This window comes from Arachis hypogaea, chromosome 11 (genome assembly GCF_003086295.3).
Source record: "Arachis hypogaea cultivar Tifrunner chromosome 11, arahy.Tifrunner.gnm2.J5K5, whole genome shotgun sequence".
In the NCBI taxonomy this organism is placed as follows: domain Eukaryota; kingdom Viridiplantae; phylum Streptophyta; class Magnoliopsida; order Fabales; family Fabaceae; genus Arachis; species Arachis hypogaea.
In genome coordinates this window covers 43,884,879-43,900,649 of record NC_092046.1, presented here as the reverse complement: position 1 = coordinate 43,900,649, position 15,771 = coordinate 43,884,879, and the positions used below count along the sequence as shown (strand labels likewise).

The 15,771-nt window shown below is 40.7% G+C and overlaps 1 non-coding gene across 1 annotated transcript; it reads right to left on the bottom strand.

Annotated features, from left to right (window-relative positions):
* Nucleotides 1-15,272: 15,272 nt before the first annotated feature.
* LOC112724290 (small nucleolar RNA R71) lies at nt 15,273-15,379 on the bottom strand. Its single transcript, XR_003163460.1, has one exon. It is a non-coding gene; the product is annotated as a small nucleolar RNA R71 (small nucleolar RNA).
* Between the last annotated feature and the right edge of the window lie 392 nt (nt 15,380-15,771).

The window sequence follows — 15,771 nt, the reverse complement described above, 5'->3', positions numbered from 1 at the left end:
CCGTGGGATCGACCTCTCTTAAAGTGAGTTATTACTTGACTACTGATGCCAGGGCATCTTGGCCAGTTTCACTCACCTTTTCTTTACTGTTTTTAGGTTAGTTTCATGCATTCTCTTAGGAAATAAGCTAGTTTTGGGTAGATATTCACTTACAGCTTGATTCAAGCAAACATTGTGCATTTTACATGATTTCATGAGGATTTTGCATGAGTTTAGTGACAAATTGTATGCTGCATTACCCATGACTTGTACTAGAACTTTGATGCACTCTATTGCTTGATTTCAGGACCAAAGGAAGCAAGGAATGGGAGGTAACTTACAAAGTTAATGAGAAAAGTGATTGCCAATAACGCTCTCGAAGCTATCATTGACCACGTTAAGAGTCACGTTAACTAAGTTAATGTGAACTCTAACGTGGAGAGGGGAAGTTGAGCCAATGTTAGTGACACTTAACATTGTCACTAACGTTGGCAAATGCTCACAAGTGGCCACGTTAGAGTCCACGTTAACTTAGTTAACGTGGCCTCTAACGTTAAAAGGGGGAAGAAACGCCAACGTTAGTGACATTCAACATTGTCACTAATGTTGGCTTAAGGAGAAACATACCACGTTGACTCCCACGTTAACTTGGTTAACGTGGGAGCTAACGTAAGAAGCAACTGTGGTCGAAAACGTTAGTGACACCCAACATTGTCACTAACGTTGGAAGCAACCACACAACCCCCCAAGGAGCCATGTTAACTTCCACGTTAACTTAGTTAACGTGGAAGCTAACGTTGATGAGTGAATGAAGAGCCAACGTTAGTGACACCCAATATTGTCACTAACGTTGGGGATGGCTAAGCATGGCCACGTTAGAAGCCACGTTAACCTAGTTAACGTAGACTCTAACGTGAGACATAGGGGCATCTTGGAACGTTAGTGACAATGTTGAGTGTCACTAACGTTCTCGAAGGATGGAAAGCCCACGTTAAAGAGCCACGTTAACTAAGTTAACGTGGGCTCTAACGTGGGAACAAAGGGGGCTTTTCAAAGTTATTGGGAATGTTAAGTCTCAATAACGTGTGCGAAAGACTTAGAGGCAACGTCAGTGGCAACGTTTATGCCACTAACGTTGAAGTTAACGTGGCTTTTACTTAGGAACGTTAGTGAGAAAGTTGATTGTCACTAACGTTCTTGGTGCACGAATTATGAATCACACTTTTCACAACTCGTACCACTAACCAGCAAGTGCACTGGGTTGTCCAAGTAATACCTTACGTCAGTAAGGGTCGAATCCTACGGAGATTGTTGGTTTGAAGCAATCTATGTTTATCTTGTAAATCTTAGTCAGGAAGTCACTTATGTTTATCAGTTGAATTGCGAATAACCAAGAGAGCATAAATTAAAGGTTACTTGTTATGCAGTAATGGAGAGTATGTTGGAGTTTTGGAGATGCTTTGTCTTCTGAATCTCTGCTTTCCTCTGTCTTCCAATTCACGCACGCACGTCCTCCTATGGCAAGCTGTATGTAGGGGATCACCGTCGTCAATGGCTACATCCCATCCTCTCAGTGAAGAATATGCTCACATGCTCTGTCACAGCACGACTAATCATCTGTCGATTCTCGATCATGCTGAAATAGGATTCACCCTCCTTTTGCGTTTGTCACTACACCCAGCACTCGCGAGTTTGAAGCTCGTCACAGTCATTCAATCCCTGAATCCTACTCGGAATACCACAGACAAGGTTTAGACTTTCCGGATTCTCATGGATGCCGCCATCAGTTCTAGCTTATACCACGGAGATTCTGATTAAGGAATCTAAGAGATACTCATCCAATCGGATATAGAACAGAGGTGGTTGTCAGGCACACGTTCATGATTTGAGGAAGGTGATGAATGTCACGGATCATCACCTTCATCACAGTTAAGCGCGAATGAACATCTTAGATAGGAACAAGCGTGTTTGAATGGATAGCAGAAATACTTGCATTAATTCATCGAGACACAGCAGAGCTCCTCACCCCCAACAATGGGGTTTAGAGACTCATGCCATCAGAGAATACAAAGTTTAGATCTAAAATGTCATGAGATATAAAATAAGTCTCTAAAAGTTGTTTAAATACTAAACTAGTAGCCTAGGTTTACAAAAAATGAGTAAACTATGATGGATGATGCAGAGATCCACTTCTGGGACCCACTTGGTGTGTGCTGAGGCTGAGATTTAAGCAATCCACGTGCAGAGGCCATTTGTGGAGTTGAACGCCAGTTTTTGTGCCAGTTTGGGCGTTCAACTCCAGCTTTTGATCCTTTTCTGGCGCTGGACGCCAGAATTGGGCAGAGAACTGGTGTTGAACGCCAGTTTAAGTCATCTATCCTTGTGCAAAGTATGGACTATTATATATTTATGGAAAGCCCTGGATGTCTACTTTCCAACGCAATTGGAAGCATGCCATTTCGAGTTCTGTAGCTCCATAAAATCCACTTTGAGTGCAGGGAGGTCAGAATCCAACAGCATCAGCAGTCCTTTTTCAGCCTGAATCAGATTTTTGCTCAACTCCTTCAATTTCAGCTAGAAAAATACCTGAAATTACAGAAAAACACACAACTCATAGTAAAGTCCAGAAATATGAATTTTTCCTAAAAACTAATGAAAATAGACTAAAAACTAACTAAAACATACTCAAAAACTATATGAAATTAACCCCAAAAAGCGTATAAAATATCCGCTCATCACAACACCAAACTTAAACTGTTGCTTGTCCTCAAGCAACTAGACAAATAAAATAGAAGACTAATAGGTTGAGAAGCAATAATATCTCAGAGTTTTTGATTGAAGCTCAGATTCTAATTAGATGAGCGGGACTAGTAGCTTTTTGCTTCTGAATAGTTTTGGCATCTCACTTTATCCATTGAAGCTCAGAGTGATTGGCATCTATAGGAACTTAGAATTCAGATAGTGTTATTGATTCTCCTATTTCAGTGTGATGATTCTTGAACACAGCTATTTTATGAGTCTTGGCCGTGGCCCTAAGCACTTTGTTTTCCAGTATTACCACCGGATACATAAATGCCACAGACACATAATTGGGTGAACCTTTTAGATTGTGACTCAGCTTTTCTAAAGTCCCCAATTAGAGGTGTCCAGAGTTCTTAAGCACACTCTTCTTTTTGCCTTGGACCTTGACTTTAACCGCTCAGTCTCAAGTTTTCACTTGACACCTTCACGCCACAAGCACATGGTTAGGGACAGCTTGGTTTAGCCGCTTAGACCAGGATTTTAGTCCTTTAGGCCCTCCTATCCACTGATGCTCAAAGCCTTGGGATCCTTTTTATTTGCCCTTGCCTTTTGGTTTTAAGGGTTATTGACTTTTTCTGCTTGCTTTTTCTCTCTCTTTTTTTTTTCTGCATGCTTTGTTCTTTGCTGCTTTTTCTTGCTTCAAGAATCATTTTTATGATTTTTCAGATTATCAATAACATGTCTCATGTTCATCATTCTTTCAAGAGCCAACATATTTAACAGTCTTAAACAACAAATTCAAAAGACATATGCATTGTTCAAGCATTCATTCAGAAGACAGAAAGCATTGCCACCACATTTAACTGATTAGAATTTCTCTTATTAAAACTCGAAATTTTATTGCCTCTTATTCAAAAGATCTACTATTTTATTCATGTTTGCTGATGATGAGAAAGATAAACTATAGCTTAATTGGAGATAAAATCAAAATAGATACTAATTACTATTATATGACTCCTAAGGTAAACTTCTATAAGGACACTGTCACAGAGTTAAGGCAGAAATTGGAAATTAACAACCTTTATTCTAGGGGAACGGGGGTTCCTTTGATCCTTGGGGTGCTTGGTCCTACAAGAGAAGACTTTTGGCGCTTCAATTCCCTTAAGTCACGCCCTTGCTCCTCTTGTTCTTTAAACATATAGGTCAGCATTTGACTGTGTTCCTTCTGTTCTTTTATTATTTGCTCCATAGCTTCCCGTATCTTGGTAACAGACGTCTCAAGATACTCCCAGTATTCAGATTGAGGGATCTCTGGGAGGAATTCCTGTGCTCTCTTCTTGATGGGATCATCCTGTGCTTGTTGTTTTTCCATTGATGCTTTGGTGATTGGCTTCTCAATTGAGATATACTCAGTTATTCCCATCCTCACTCCAGCGTCCTTGCAGAGCAGAGAAATCACGCTTGGATAAGCCAACCTGGCCTCTTTAGAATTTTTGTTAGCAATTTTGTAGAGTTCAGCTGAAATCAGCTGATGAACCTCCACTTCCTTTCCCATCATGATGCAATGGATCATCACTGCTCTTTTAACTGTGACTTCAGAACGGTTGCTAGTAGGCAACAGAGAACGCCCAATGAAGTCTAGCCATCCTCTGGCGACTGGTTTGAGATCCTCCCTCTTGAGTTGATTTGGGACACCCTTTGTGTTGGTGGTCCACCTGGCTCCAGGGATACATATGTCCTCTAGAATCTTATCCAGGTTAATGTCTGCTCTCATCATCCTCCTGTTGAAGGAGTCTGGATCATCCTTTAGCTGAGGTAGCTTTAAGATCTCTCTGATCTTGTCAGGGGTGGTATGAACAATCTTTCCTCTGACCATGGTCCGATATTCATAGAAGGCAGTTCCAGATAGTTTTTGCTTGTCAGTCTGCCACATATTAGCATAGAACTCCTGAACCATGTTCCTTCCCACTTTCATTTCAGGATTAGCTAGGACTTCCCAGTTCCTGATTCGAATTTGCTCCTGGATCTCCGGATATTCATCTTCTTTCAGATCGAATCTAACTTCCGGGATCACTGATCTCAGACCCATTACTTTAAGATAATGGTCTGAATGTTCTTTAGATAAGAACTTCCCTTGATTCCAGAGTGGTTTTGGAACGCTCTCTTTCTTGCCTCTTGGAGTGGGTTGTTTTCCATTAGGAGCCATGATCTTAGTGATCTCGGATAAACACACCAAACTTAGAGGTTTGCTTGTTCTCAAGCAAAAGAAAAGAAAGGAGAGGGATAGAAGGAGATCTAGGTGCAATTGTTGATGGAGGAGGAGGGAGGCCGAACCCAAATTTAAAGGGATGGGGGGGTGGGTTTTCGAAAAATTGGAAAAGATAAGATAAAAAGATTGAGTTGAAAAAGATAAGATAGAAGATATAGTTTAATTTTGAAAAGATATGATAGATTTTTGAAAAAGATAAATCTAAATTTTGAAAAAGATAATATGGAGATTTGAAAAAGATACAGATTAGTTGAAAAGATTTTAGAGTGAAAAAGATAGATTTGTTTTCAGAAAAGATTTGAAAAGAGTTGGATTGAATTTGGAAAGAGGGATTTTTTAGAAATTAAGGATTTTAGAAATCAGGGTTCTTAACATGTTCATGTAAAAATCATGCATTGAAACATAAAATTTAAAATTAGAATGGAAATACGTGTGGAAAAATGAATTTGGCTCCTCCTTGCTATCCTGGCGTTTGAACGCCCAAACACTGCCTGTTTTGGGCGTTCAGCGCCCAAATGCTGCTCTCCTGGGCGTTCAACGCCCAGCTGCTGCCATTACTGGCGTTCAACGCCCAGTGGGTACCCATTTCTGGCGTTGAACGCCCAGATTGCTACCATCACTGGCGTTCAGCGCCTAGTGGATGCCCATTTTGGGCGTTGAACGCCCAAAATGCACTTTTACTGGCGTTTTCTTGCCAGTGAGCTCTTTTTCTCTGTTTTGTGTGCCGAGGTCTTCTGTAAATGATTCCTCATCTTTAGTGTCAGTGAACTTTATATAAACAAAAAATAAAAATAAAAAATTGGGCAAAATGCTTAGAGGATTGTTGCCCCATGGCTGGGTTGCCTCCCAGCAAGCGCTTCTTTATTGTCTTTAGCTGGACCTTGCTGAGCTTTTAATCTAGCTTCAGCCTTGAGCATTCTTGCTCAATGTTGCCTTCAAGATAATGCTTGATTCTCTGTCCATTGACAATGAACTTCTTATCAGAATCAATATCTTGAAGCTCCACATAACCATATGGTGATACACTTGTAATCACGTATGGTCCCCTCCACCGGAATTTCAGTTTCCCAGGGAATAGCCTGAGTCTAGAGTTAAACAACAGAACCTTCTGTCCTGGTTCAAAGATTCTAGATGACAGCTTTCTGTCATGCCACTTTTTTTTATTTTTCTTTATAAAGCTTGGCATTTTCGAAAGCTGTGAATCTGAATTCCTCTAGCTCATTTAGCTGGAGTAATCGTTTTTCTCCTGCTAGTTTGGCATCAAAGTTTAGGAATCTGGTTGCCCAGTAGGCCTTATGTTCCAGTTCCACGGGCAGGTGACATGCCTTACCATACACGAGTTGGTATGGAGAGGTCCCTATAGGGGTCTTGAATGCTGTCCTGTAAGCCCACAGAGCATCATCCAAGCTCCGTGCCCAATCCTTTCTACGGGTATTTACTGTCCGTTCCAGGATTCTCTTTAATTCTCTATTAGAGACTTCAGCTTGCCCATTGGTTTGTGGATGATATGGAGTGGCCACCTTGTGGCGAATTCCATACCGAACCATGGCAGAGTAAAGCTGTTTATTGCAGAAGTGAGTGCCCCCATCACTAATTAGTACTCTAGGGACACCAAATCTGCTAAAGATATGTTTCTGGAGGAATTTCAGCACTGTCTTAGTATCATTGGTGGGTGTGGCAATGGCCTCAACCCATTTTGATACATAATCAACTGCCACCAGAATATAAGTGTTTGAGTATGATGGTGGAAAAGGTCCCATGAAGTCAATTCCCCATACGTCAAACAACTCAATCTCCAAGATTCCTTGTTGAGGCATGGCGTAACCATGAGGTAGATTGTCAGCTCTTTGGCAACTGTCACAGTTACGTATAAACTCTCAGGAATCTTTATAGAGTGTGGGCCAATAGAAGCCACATTGGAGGACCTTGGTGGCTGTTCGCTCACCTCCGAAATGGCCTCCATATTGAGATCCATGGCAATGCCACAGGATCCTCTGTGCTTCTTCTCTAGGCACACACCTACGGATAATTCTGTCTGCACATCTCTTAAAGAGATAAGGTTCATCCCACAAGTAGTACTTTGCATCAGTAATTAATTTCTTCTTTTGTATCCTGTTGTACTCCTTGGGTATGAACCTTGTAGCTTTATAGTTTGCAATATCGGCAAACCATGGTGCTTCCTGAATGGCAAATAAATGCTCATCAGGAAATGTCTCAGAGATCTCAAGAAAGGGGAGGGACGTCCCTTCCACTGGCTCTATCCGGGACAGATGATCAGCCACTTGGTTCTCTGTCCCTTTTCTGTCTCTTATTTCTATATCAAACTCTTGCAGAAGCAATACCCATCTGATGAGCCTGGGTTTTGAATCCTGCTTTGTGAGTAGATATTTAAGAGCAGCATGGTCAGTATACACAATCACTTTTGATCCTACTAAGTATGATCTGAACTTGTCAATGGCGTAAACCACTGCAAGTAATTCTTTTTCTGTGGTTGTGTAATTTTTCTGTGCATCATTTAGAACGCGACTGGCATAATAAATGACATGCAGAAGCTTGTCATGCCTTTGTCCCAATACTGCACCAATGGCATGATCACTGGCATCACACATTAGCTCAAATGGTAATGTCCAGTCTGGTGCAGAAATGACTGGTGCTGTGACCAACTTAGCTTTCAGCGTTTCAAACACCTGCAGGCACTCTGTGTCAAACACAAATGGTGTGTCAGCAGCTAGCAGATTGCTTAGAGGTTTTGCGATTTTTGAAAAATCCTTTATAAACCTCCTATAGAATCCTGCATGCCCCAGAAAACTTCTGATTGCCTTAACATTGGCAGGTGGTGGTAATTTTTCAATTACCTCTATTTTTGCTTGATCCACCTCTATTCCCTTGTTTGAGATTTTATGCCCAAGAACAATTCCTTCAGTCACCATGAAGTGACACTTTTTCCAGTTCAAAACTAGGTTGGTCTCTTGGCATCTTTTCAGAACAAGTTTCAGGTGATCAATACAGGAGCTGAATGAGTCTCCATATACTGAGAAGTCATCCATGAAGACTTCCAGAAATTTTTTCACCATATCAGAGAAAATAGAGAGCATGCATCTCTGGAAGGTTGCAGGCGCATTACATAGCCCAAATGGCATCCTTCTATAAGCAAACACTCCAGATGGACATGTGAATGCTGTTTTCTCTTGATCCTGGGGATCTACTGCAATCTGGTTATAGCCTGAGTAGCCATCCAAAAAGCAGTAATAATCATGACCTGCTAGTCTTTCTAGCATCTGGTCTATGAATGGTAAAGGAAAATGATCCTTTCTGGTGGCTGTATTGAGCCTTCTGTAGTCAATACACATGCGCCACCCTGTAACTGTTCTTGTAGGAACCAGTTCATTTTTTTAATTATGAATCACTGTCATGCCTACCTTTTTTAGGACGACTTGAACAGGGCTCACCCAGGGGCTATTAGAAATAGGATAAATAATCCCAGCTTCTAGTAATTTGGTGACCTCTTTCTGCACCACTTCTTTCATGGCTGGATTTAGCCGCCTTTGTGGTTGAACCACTGGTTTAGCATTATCCTCCAATAAGATTTTGTGCATGCATCTAGCTGGGCTTATGCCCTTGAGGTCACCTATGGACCACCCAAGAGCTGTCTTGTGTGTCCTTAGCACTTGAATAAGTGCCTCCTCTTCCTGTGAATTTAAAGCAGAGCTTATGATCACTGGAAAAGTGTCACCTTCTCCCAGAAACGTATATTTCAAGGATGGTGGTAATGGATTGAGCTCTGGTTTAGGAGGTTTCTCCTCTTCCAGAAGAATTTTCAGAGGCTCTTTCATGTCCTCTGAATCTTCTAAATCAGGCTGAACATCTTTAAAGATGTTTTCCAACTCTGATTCAAGACTCTCAGCCATGTTGATCTCTGCTACCAAAGAGTCAATAGGATCAACTTTCATGCAGTCTCTTGATGTGTCTGGATGCTGCATGGCTTTGACAGCGTTCAGCTTGAACTCATCATCATTGACTCTCAGGGTTATTTCCCCTTGTTGGACATCAATGAGGGATCGTCCAGTTGCTAGGAATGGTCTTCCTAGAATGAGAGTGGCACTCTTGTGCTCCTCCATTTCCAGCACAACAAAGTCAATGGGAAAGGCGAATGGCCCAACTCTGACAATCATGTCCTCAATCACGCCTGATGGGTATTTAGTAGAACCATCAGCAAGTTAGAGACAGATCCGGGTTGGTTTAACCTCTTCAGTTAAGCCAAGCTTTCTGATAGTGGATGCAGGTATTAGGTTGATGCTTGCCCCGAGATCGCATAAAGCTGTCTTGGTGCAATTACCTTCTAATATGCATGGTATCAGAAAACTCCCAGGGTCTTTAAGCTTTTCAGGAAAGCTTTTCAGAATGACTGCACTACATTCTTCAGTGAGGAGAACTCTTTCTGTTTCTCTCCAATCCTTCTTATGACTCAAGATCTCTTTCATGAACTTGGCATAAGAAGGTATTTGCTCAAGTGCTTCTGCAAATGGAATCTTTATTTCAAGAGTCCTGAGATAATCTGCAAAGCGAGCAAATTGCTTATCCTGCTCCTCTTTCCGGAGTTTTTGAGGATAAGGTATCTTGGCTTTATATTCTTCAACCTTAGTTGCTGCAGGTTTATTGCCTACAGAAGTGGTTGAAAAAGCCTTTTTAGAGGGGTTGTTATCAGCATTTGTATGTGTCTGATCCCTCACTGGCAAATGAGTACCAGAGTTAGAAGCTGGAGTGAAACTGGACGCCAGCTCCTTGTCTGCTCCTGGCGCCTGAACGCCAGAACTGTGCCCATTTTGGGCGTTCAGTGCCAGATCTTGCCCATTTTAGGCGTTCAACGCCAGATCTTTGCCCATTTCTGGCGTTGAACGCCAGTCCTGCCTTGTTTCTGGCGTTGAACGCCAGTCCTGAGCATGGTCTGGGCGTTCAGCGCCAGCCTTCCACCAATTTTCTGGCGTTTTAGTTTCAAAATTACTTTTCCCTGGGCTCTTACTGTCCTTAGGTGAATTTTGGGTGGTTTGCTCATCTCTTAGCTTTTTGCTGCCTTGAGGTGGGGTATTTAATATTTTCCCACTTCTTAGTTGAACTGCTTGGCATTCTTCTGCTATTTGCCTTGACAGCTGCTGCTTTGTTTGCTTAAACTGTTCGTCCATATGTATATTAGCCATCCTTGTCTCTTGTAACCTGTCTTTAAATTCGGCTAGCTGCTTTGTTAGAAAGTCCAATTGCTGATTGAATTCAGCAGCTTGTTTCACAGGACTGAGTTCAGCAGTTACTATTTTAACCTCTTCATTCATGGAAGGGTTGCTGCTTAGGTACAGATGCTGATTCCTGGCAACTGTATCAATGAGCTCTTGAGCCTCTTTAATTGTCTTTCTCATGTGGATAGATCCACCAGCTGAGTAATCTAGAGACATTTGAGCTCCTTCTGCAAGCCCATAGTAGAAGATGTCTAACTGAACCCACTCTGAGAACATTTCAGAGGGACATTTTCGTAGCATCTCTCTGTATCTCTCCCAGGCATCATAAAGAGATTCATTATCTCCTTGTTTAAAGCCTTGGATGTCCAGCCTTAGCTGTGTCATCCTTTTTGGAGGGAAATATTGATTCAGGAATTTTTCTGTCAGCTGTTTCCATGTCCTTATGCTGGCCTTAGGTTGGTTATTCAACCACCTCTTAGCTTGATCTTTTACAGCAAATGGAAACAGTAATAGTCTGTAGACATCCTGATCTATTTCTTTATCATGTACTGTGTCAGCAATCTGTAGAAACTGTGCCAGAAACTCTGTAGGTTCTTCCTGTGGAAGATCGGAATATTGGCAACTTTGCTGCACCATGATAATGAGCTGAGGATTCAACTCAAAGCTACTGACTCCAATGGAGGGTATGCAGATGCTACTCCCATATGAAGCAGTAGAGGGGTTAGAATATGACCCCAGAGTCCTTCTGGACTGTTCATTTCCACTTAGATCCATGATGGAGAAAGGGAGATGATGTCAGGTAAAAAAATTTTATTTTTATTTATTTATTTATTAATTTATTTCAAAAATAAAATAAATCAAAATAAAATAAATAAAAATGAGTAAAAGATTTTCGAAAAAGTGAGGAGAGAGAAAGTGGTTAGGAGATTTTGAAAAAGATATGATGATTTTTGAAAAAGGTTTAAAATTTTGAAATAAAAATCTGAATTTTTTAAAGGAGAGAGAAAAACAATAAGATAACACAGGATTTAAAATTTTTAGATCTGAGGTTCCTTATTTTCGAAAATTTTGGGGGGGGGGGGGAAAACGCCAAGGAACACCAAACTTAAAAATTTTAAGATCAAGACACAAGGAAAACTTAGGAACACTTTGAAGATTCACAAGAACACGAGAACACAAAGGAAGAACACCAAACTTAAAATTTTTAGAAAACCAAAATAAATTTTCGAAAAACACAGAAAAATCAACAAGAAAACACCAAACTTAAAGTTTGGCACAGGATTTAATAGAAAAATTATTATTATTTTTTTTTTGAAAAATATTTTTAAAAGAAAATAAGGATTCTAAGATTCTAACACAACAATAAAAAGAGACTCTAAACAAAAAAGAGAAATTTTTCCTAATCTAAGCAACAAAATAAACCGTTAGTTGTCCAAACTCGAACAATCCCCGGCAACGGCGCCAAAAACTTGGTGCACGAATTATGAATCACACTTTTCACAACTCGTACCACTAACCAGCAAGTGCACTGGGTCGTCCAAGTAATACCTTACGTGAGTAAGGGTCGAATCCCACGGAGATTGTTGGTTTGAAGCAATCTATGTTTATCTTGTAAATCTTAGTCAGAAAGTCACTTATGTTTATCAGTTGAATTGCGAATAACCAAGAGAGCATAAATTAAAGGTTACTTGTTATGCAGTAATGGAGAGTATGTTGGAGTTTTGGAGATGCTTTGTCTTCTGAATCTCTGCTTTCCTCTGTCTTCTAATTCACGCATGCACGTCCTCCTATAGCAAGCTGTATGTAGGGGATCACCGTCGTCAATGGCTACATCCCATCCTCTCAGTGAAGAATATGCTCACATGCTCTGTCACAGCACGGCTAATCTTCTGTCGGTTCTCGATCATGCTGGAATAGGATTCACCATCCTTTTGCGTCTGTCACTACGCCCAGCACTCGCGAGTTTGAAGCTCGTCACAGTCATTCAATCCCTGAATCCTACTTGGAATACCACATACAAGGTTTAGACTTTCCGGATTCTCATGGATGCCACCATCAGTTCTAGCTTATACCACGGAGATTCTGATTAAGGAATCTAAGAGATACTCATCCAATCGGATATAGAACGGAGGTGGTTGTCAGGCACACGTTCATGGTTTGAGGAAGGTGATGAATGTCACGGATCATCACCTTCATCACAGTTAAGCGCGAATGAACATCTTAGATAGGAACAAGCGTGTTTGAATGGAAAGCAGAAATACTTGCATTAATTCATCGAGACACAGCAGAGCTCCTCACCCCCAACAATGGGGTTTAGAGACTCATGCCGTCAGAGAATACAAAGTTTAGATCTAAAATGTCATGAGATATAAAATAAGTCTCTAAAAGTTGTTTAAATACTAAACTAGTAGCCTAGGTTTACAAAAAATGAGTAAACTATGATGGATGATGCAGAGATCCACTTTTGGGACCCACTTGGTGTGTGCTGGGGCTGAGATTTAAGCAATCCACGTGCAGAGGCCATTTGTGGAGTTGAACACCAGTTTTTGTGCCAGTTTGGGCGTTCAACTCCAGCTTTTGATCCTTTTCTGGCGCTGGACGCCAGAATTGGGCAGAGAACTGGCGTTGAACGCCAGTTTACATCATCTATCCTTGTGCAAAGTATGGACTATTATATATTGCTGGAAAGCCCTGGATGTCTACTTTCCAATGCAATTGGAAGCATGCCATTTCGAGTTATGTAGCTCCAGAAAATCTACTTTGAGTGCAGGGAGGTAAGAATCCAACAGCATCAGCAGTACTTTTTCACCCTGAATCAGATTTTTGCTCAGCTCCTTCAATTTCAGCAAGAAAAATACCTGAAATTACAGAAAAACACACAACTCATAGTAAAGTCCAGAAATATGAATTTTTCCTAAAAACTAATGAAAATAGACTAAAAACTAACTAAAACATACTCAAAAACTATATGAAATTAACCCCAAAAAGCGTATAAAATATCCGCTCATCAGTTCTCGAACTCATATTTTCACTAAACGTTAACACCCCTAATGTCCTGAGCTAAAGTCTCTGCCCACTTCACATTTTCTCTCTGCAAGTAAAGCCAAGCCCAAATGAAGAAGAGAACTGCTTCAAACTCAAGATCCAAAGGCCCAAGACTTGAAGAGCCAACTAGAAGCTGAGAAAAGTAGTATATATAGGAGTAGCTTTGAATTGTTTAAGTTCTGGAAAATTTGAAAAAAGAGAATTACTCTCTGTATTTTACCTTCTCTGCATTTTCTAGTTTTATGATGTATTCCCATTCTTTGTTTTCATTTTCTAGAGCTATGAACAACTAAACCCCTTTAATTGGGTTAGGGAGCTCTGTTGTAATTTGATGGATCAATACTAATTTTCATTATTCTTCTTCTATCTTTTCTCTTGATTTTACTTGAAAGCTTTCGATCTTCATCCAATTGGGTAGTTATCTTGGAAAAGAGGCTATTCAAACTTGGATCTCTTCTGAACCTTGAAAGAGGAATGAAGAGATCAAGCTAGAAATACTTTCTCATGCTGGACCAAATTGGGTTTAGATGGGTATGTGACTATAACCCTCTCAATACTTGATTTGGGAAATGCATGTGGTATAATCAGTGACCATACTTCATCTCTTCTCATGAGCAATTGACCAAGGAATTGGCTATTGATCAAGATTTGAGAGATTGAATTGCAAGAAATTGTAATTCAATCAATTAAGATTGCCAAGGAGATCAATGAGTGCTTTGATTGAGGAAGAGATGAAAATGAACTTGATCCGGAGAATTGCAACATCTCCTGAGCTCAATGAACTCCCCATCTCTGATCTTACCCATTCTCTTTAATTTTTGCCATTTACTTCTGTGAGCAAATCCCCCATTCCCATTTACAATTCTGCAATTTACTTTCAGTCATTTACTTCCAGTCCTTTAATTCTAGCATTTACGTTTCTGTTATTTACAATTCCTACCATTTTATTTTCTGCAAATCTCAACCCAAATTCTGGATTCGCTCAACTAGAACATTCTTCTAATTAAAGTTGCTTGATCAATCAATCCCTGTGGGATTCGACCTCACTCTATTGTGAGTTTTTACTTGACGACAAATTCGGTACACTTGCCGAAGGAAATTTGTTGAGAGACAGTTTCCACCCGCATCAAGTTTATGGCGCCGTTGCCGGGGATTGATTGTGCATCAACAATGATTAAATTGGAAGATCACTAGATTGAGCATTTTTATTTTGTGAATTTCATTTTCTGTTTGAGTGATTTACTTTCTGTTTTAGTTAAACTTCTTCCCTTCCCCCTCTACTCTTTTGTTTTTCCTTGTTATTTTCAATTCTGTTTGCTAACCCACTAACTGTTTGATATATTGCATCACCCACAACTAACAGTAATTCTGACAAAAATATTTTCTGCACCTATCTTTTCTTGCTTGCACTTGATGGTTGTATGACAGGGAGAAGAAGCGGGGCTTCAACTTCCTTCGATTCTGAACCTGAGAGGGCCTTCCTTAGATTAAAGAGGGAGGCAAGAGGAAAGAAAGTGGTTAGTGCTGAGGAAGAAGAGGAATTCTTTGAACCAAACATGGAAGACAACATGGAAAACCATCATGAAGAAGAGGATCACAACCATAGGGGAGGAGATAGAGCAAATCATGCTGGGGAGGATAGAAGAGTTTTGGGATCTTACATCAATCCAAACCCAGGCAATTGTGGAAGTAGCATCTAAAAGCCAACAATCCATGCCAACAACTTTGAACTTAAACCACAGCTCATCACCCTTGTTCAGAACAACTGTTCGTTTGGAGGAGGTGTTCAAGAAGACCCCAATCAACATTTAACCACCTTTCTGAGAATATGTGACACAGTGAAGTCTAATGGTGTTCATCCTGACGCCTATAGACTGCTCTTATTTCCATTCTCACTCAAGGACAAGGCAGCTAAGTGGCTGGAATCTTTTCCAAGGGAAAGCTTGACAACTTGGGAAGACGTGGTGAACAAATTCTTAGCAAGATTTTACCCTCCTCAAAGAATCAATAGGCTGAGAGATGAGGTCCAAACTTTCAGGCAACAAGATGGTGAGACTCTATATGAAGCATGGGAGAGGTTTAAAGACCTAACAAGGAGGTGCCCACCAGATATGTTCAACGAATGGGTGCAGCTGCACATTTTCTATGAAGGGCTCTCTTATGAGTCAAAGAAGGCCGTAGACCATTCATCCGGAGGATCTTTGAACAAGAAGAAGACTATTGAGGAAGCCATAGATGTTATTGAAACAGTAGCAGAGAACGACTACTTCTATACTTCCGAAAGAGGGAACACAAGAGGAGTAATGGAGCTAAACAATGTAGATGCTCTGTTGGCCCAAAACAAGCTCATTACCCAGCAGCTGGCTGACCTCACCAAGAAGATGGAGAGGAACCAAGTAGCAGCAATCTCAACTTCATCAACAACCCAAGAAGGAGTGAATGAAGAAGCAGAGGGTAGTCAGGAGCAAGCCAACTACATTGGGAATTCACCAAGGCAAAACTATGATC